The sequence below is a fragment of the Limulus polyphemus genome, unplaced genomic scaffold, assembly GCF_000517525.1.
Source record: "Limulus polyphemus unplaced genomic scaffold, Limulus_polyphemus-2.1.2 Scaffold6033, whole genome shotgun sequence".
Taxonomy (NCBI): Eukaryota; Metazoa; Arthropoda; class Merostomata; order Xiphosura; family Limulidae; genus Limulus; species Limulus polyphemus.
Genome location: NW_013671643.1, coordinates 41,698 through 47,294, shown reverse-complemented (window position 1 = coordinate 47,294; position 5,597 = coordinate 41,698). Strand labels below are relative to the sequence as shown.

At 33.8% G+C, this 5,597-nt stretch overlaps 1 protein-coding gene and 1 long non-coding RNA gene across 2 annotated transcripts in view; one reads left to right on the top strand and one right to left on the bottom strand.

The window, feature by feature from the left end:
* Positions 1 to 2,941, bottom strand: part of LOC111089368 — a 10,607-nt gene extending 7,666 nt beyond the window's left edge. Inside the window, exon 1 of the long non-coding RNA XR_002613648.1 lies at positions 2,897 to 2,941. This is a non-coding gene — a long non-coding RNA (uncharacterized LOC111089368). The remainder of the gene's footprint in view (positions 1 to 2,896) is intronic.
* A 2,478-nt stretch (positions 2,942 to 5,419) lies between these two features.
* Positions 5,420 to 5,597, top strand: part of LOC106473277 (cuticle protein 10.9-like) — a 4,038-nt gene continuing 3,860 nt past the window's right edge. Inside the window, exon 1 of the mRNA XM_013933960.2 lies at positions 5,420 to 5,577. The gene's annotated coding sequence lies outside the window, so the exon portion shown is untranslated. The remainder of the gene's footprint in view (positions 5,578 to 5,597) is intronic.

Genomic DNA, 5,597 nt, shown 5'->3' with positions numbered 1-5,597 from the left:
TATATATTCAACAAACCACATTTAGTAAGTGTATGTATATTCAACAAACCACATTTAGCAAGTGTATCTGTATATTCAACAAATTACATTTAGTAAGTGTGTCTGTATATATATTCAACAAACCACATTTAGTAAGTGTATGTATATTCAACAAACCACATTTAGCAAGTGTCTGTATATTCAACAAACCACATTTAGTAAGTGTCTGTATATTCAACAAACCACATTTAGTAAGTGTATGTATATTCAACAAACCACATTTAGTAAGCATGTCTGTATATTCAACAAACCACATTTAGTAAGTGTATGTATATTCAACAAACCACATTTAGCAAGTGTGTCTGTATATATATTCAACAAAACACATTTAGTAAGTGTGTATGTATATTCAACAAACCACATTTAGCAAGTGTATGTATATTCAACAAACCACATTTAGCAAGTGTGTCTGTATATATATTCAACAAACCACATTTAGTAAGTGTGTATGTATATTCAACAAACCACATTTAGCAAGTGTATCTGGATATTCAACAAACCACATTTAGCAAGTGTGTCTGTATATTCAACAAACCACATTTAGTAAGTGTGTCTGTATATTCAACAAACCACATTTAGTAAGTGTGTCTGTATATTCAACAAACCACATTTAGTAAGTGTCTGTATATTCAACAAACCACATTTAGTAAGTGTGTCTGTATATAACAGACACACTTACTAAATGTAATTTGTTGAATATACAGATACAGTTACTAAATGTGGTTTGTTGAATAAATATATATTCAACGTTAAGCCGATCTTGCAACTAAAACATTTGTGGTTACACTCGTTTTTAAAGCTTTTATTATACTCATTCTTTACTAAAAGTCCCCCAGGTGGGATAGCGGTAAGTTTACGGCCTTACCATGCTAAAATCCGGGATTTGATTCCACGCGGTTGCCCCATGTGACTTTGCTCTGAAACAAACCTTAAAAAAAAACTATTATCACTGACATGTTGAACAATGAAAAGATCGGTTTCATGTTCAACATTCCTACTCAAACTTTTCATGACAGCGTTTTAGCCCCGTGTTAACAGTGCGTGGAAACGAGCACAGAGTCGATCATTACATTTCTAAAAGTGCTACGAAAGTCTAGCTACCAGTTAATTTATAATTACTGCAAAATAACCTAATATTTACAGGTGGCAGCACATGTCTAACAATGATTTTGGGGTGACATGTTATACTACTTAAAAAGTCCACTTGATTTATCGAATTATTTTTAAACTATCTGACATACATGTTCAATGCACATTGAAGCCATAGGGGCTCCAGGAGTCAGAAGTAAAGGGGCTAGAACCGAACCCGTGTCACACATTTGGAGGCCCTAAGGGTGCATGCCAAGTTTGGGTGAGATCAGTTTTAAACACTATAGAGGTGAAGAGCAAACACACACAGACAGAAAGTGGCTCCTGGGGAGTGCCAGTAACATTATACTTGTTTTCAATTATTAAAGCTGTTCAACGTATATATGATGATAATTAGCAATTCAATCAGTAAACGAAAACAATGTAATCTCGAGGGCCTGTGGTGTAAGATTTGTTTGTTTGTTTGTAATTAAGCACAAAGCTACACAATGGACTATCTGTGCTCTGCCCACCACGGGTATCGAAACCCGGATTCTAGCGTTGTAAGTCCGCAGACATACCGCTGTGCCACTGGGGGGCGTGGTGTAAGAAGGAGTGGGAGTGCTTGGCTAGTTTATGTTTGTTTTGAATTTCGTGCAAAGCTACACGAGAGCTATCTGCGCTAGCCGTCCCTAATTTAGCACTGAAAGACTAGAGAGAAGGCAGCTAGTCATCACCACCCACCGCCAACTCTTGGGCTACTCTTTTACCAACGAATAGTGGGATTGGCGCCCCCCACGGCTGAAAGGGCGAGCATGTTTGGTGGGACGGGGATTCCAACCCGCAATCCTCAGATTGCGAGTCAAGCACCCTAGCCACCTGGCCATGTCGGGCCTGCTTGTCTAGACGTGCAGATTTTACAATGGTACACTGACAGTATAAGGAGCTGCCAAAGGCAGATCAATCTAGGTGGTTCTGGAGGCATACCCCCCCCCCCAATTTACAGTTACTATATAAGCCAAATACGTAAAAGTGGGGGTGCTATCGCACTCCCAGTTCCGACTCCTCTGTCGAGGTCAGTGATTTTCAGAATGAAATGAGAAGAAAAGTAAAACGGTCAAATCGTAGGATCAAAAATGAGAACTTGATATTATTTCAGGTAAAAACCTCAGTCCAAGTAGTTGTTTGGTTCTGGTTGTAAATGTGAATAATTACACTGAAGACAAGCTCCTGGAAAAGTGGTGGGAGGGAGGATTCTGAAATATTTCATTTACTATGAAATGAATTTGTATTCCTTACATAAAATGTATTTCTTATCTTAGATACATATATACACAAACGTAAAGTGCAGAGTGAATTATATTAACAATATAATTCCCACTTAATTTACAAGGTGTTCTACATTACTAATTTTCGTGACACTCATCTGTGAAAATATGATAATAATCACGGTATATCGTGTGTTTTTTTAATCTCTGACCTCCTTACAAATTCTTTAGACCGAAATGTTTCATTTCACGCAGATGACTGCTTCATAATTTATAACCATAGTCATGTAACCGTTCCGCTACACAAAACTTAACCCTAGTTTGAGACTCCGAGCTTTCCGTATTGCGATTTTAGGCTACTAAATTACTGTTGCTTTCACCTTGGCTTCTTGTAAGAGATATAAAATAATATTTTAATATCTTAGAAGACAATATAAATTTACTATAACATAAAAATCAGGTGTTTTTCTTTCTTAACACTTAAGAATATATGAAACATTTTATCTACTATATGTACTTACCAGCAACCAGAGACATGTTATGTTACAGACGAAAGCAGCGACACTGATGTTGAAATTATTAATCTCATAAATTAATTTTATCGAGTGAATATCAAAATTTGCTTATAAGTTTTGATACTATCATATTTTTGTTCGTAATTTAATAGTATTTTTGCGAAATGTATATATATATCGCATTTTTTGAATATACTTAGATAAGGAGGTGAAAATTTATATAGTCGCTTAAACATAAATAGCCATATAACATACTGAACAAAATGCTACATTTGTGAGTTTATTTCAATTTAACAAATACACGTTGTTTATATATTTATTTTTGTGAACATCAAGAGAAAAAGTATGTTCAGAATATAGATTATATATCTGAGAAATATGCTTATAGTGTCACTACGTATATGGCCTAGCATGGCCTGGTAGTTAGGGCAATCGACTCACAATCTACGGGTTGATGATTCGAATATCATCGTCGATATTACAATTAACAGTTCTTGTAAATTTTGCAGGGGGCGTCAAATACAGAGTTCGTATGGGCCACAATTTTGCTTAGCGCCGGCTATCCGTAGATAACCCCTGAAGAAGGTTTACGCGGAATTCAACAAAACAAATATTTTGTATGTAGTTATATATCGTACCAATAGAAAGGTACAACGCAGCAGACAATCGTCGTAGTAAAAATTTAATACATTGTATATGTATTTTACCTATAATTAAACCTTTCAAACCAATTAGTTAAAGTACTGTACTTTAATTGAGTTAAAACAACTACACTATAATAAGAAGAAGTTAATAAAGATTTGCGGGAGATCAAACTGTTGACTCCTTTTTTTTTGCTAACAGCTATTTCACACTTCTTTGTATTTTATGTTTATATTACAAAACCTCCTTATCTATTGTTTTAGTTTTGGTTCTATGTGGTCGACTGAACGCAGCGTCCAATAATTTAGTAAAGTTATACATCACAAATACGTTGTCTATTAATTTTCATATAATTTGTATATATGTGAGTGTGTTTAAGTTTAATATAAACGTTTAAAGAGTTAATAACATGGAAAATCCCATTAACATATAGCCACGGGTGCGTGGGTATAATACGCACCCAATGAAACATTTTTTATAACAACTACATTTTATCAACAGTATTAATCGTAGAATGTGTGCGCTAGAAAAATACATTCACAGTTTATCAAAGTTGATAGTTTATATAATCTGTTATATTCAAAGATTCTGTTAAACACTTGTATACATGATTGTCCTATACGTTTTACAAACATATTTTGTTCAGGAATATTAAGATGTGCCATAACTTTTTGTCGTCTAAAAACTAATTTACTATGTTACATGCTAAAAATTAATTTGTTATATTATTCTTGTATTGTTCTCAACAATAGTGTTATATCTGACTAACGTGACTTTCTATTGTTGTCAACAATAGTATTATATCTGACTAATGTGACTTTCTATTGTTGTCAACAATAGTGTTATATCTGACTAATGTGACTTTCTGTTCTCAACAATAGTGTTATATCTGACTAACGTGACTTTCTGTTGTCAACAATAGTGTTATATCTGACTAATGTGACTTTCTATTGTTGTCAACAATAGTGTTATATCTGACTAATGTGACTTTCTATTGTTGTCAACAATAGTGTTATATCTGACTAATGTGACTTTCTGTTGTTCTCAACAATAGTTATATCTGACTAACGTGACTTTCTGTTGTCAACAATAGTGTTATACCTGACTAATGTGACTTTCTATTGTTGTCAACAATAGTGTTATATCTGACTAACGTGGCTTGTATCCATAAAGTGTTACTAACTCGAATCAATATTAGATGTTTCTGATTCTAATGAACTAAGCCTAGTCTCCCAAGTGATGATCAGCTCTTCAAAGAGCTAGAAAGATTGTTGAGAAACAATACAAACTTATTATTTGGTGAAAAGTTTGTTAAATCAGTATGTTTGTTTACAATAATAGTGAAACAAGCTGTGTTTGAAGTTTCTGAAAAAGGTTTTATGTTGTCATATTTCTTTGTTGAGTATGTCTGCGGAATTACAACGCTAGAAACCGGGTTTCGATATCCATAGTGTGCAGAGCACAGATAGCCCATTGTGTAGCTTTGTCCTTAACTTCAAACAAACAAACTATTTTGAACAATCTTATTACTTCCAAAGTGCTAATTATTATGCACTACAGTCACACAACTAGTGATCTTAAATTCCGTTTATACTGCAAACAACACTACATTTAAATATCCAGTGATAATGATTAAGTCAACGAAATTTATAATCTTATGACTTTAACACTATTGAGATAAATTATCATCATCTCTGTGTTATTCTACCTTACGGAATTTGGCAATTTTTATTAATGCAACCTGATGTTTTCTTTCAATTTTATATATTTAAAATCTCAGTTAGATAGGAAACGTGTTTTTGCTAAGAGCAGAGAAAGAGTAAAATTTTTCTTTCTCTTTCTTTTCAATATCGACTTGTTTCGAAGTCCTTCCAGTCGAATAAGTAGGGCATTCTCCCACTCAACTGTCTCTTAATTTAAATTAAAATATTTTTACTTTTCAAGGTTTTCTTGGGAAATCATTAGCCATATTGTTGGCATTTGAAAACGTACGTCTTTATTGGTCAGGACTAATGACGTCTGAAAACAACATTGTTACGATGCAGGTATATAAAGCTTCATACTT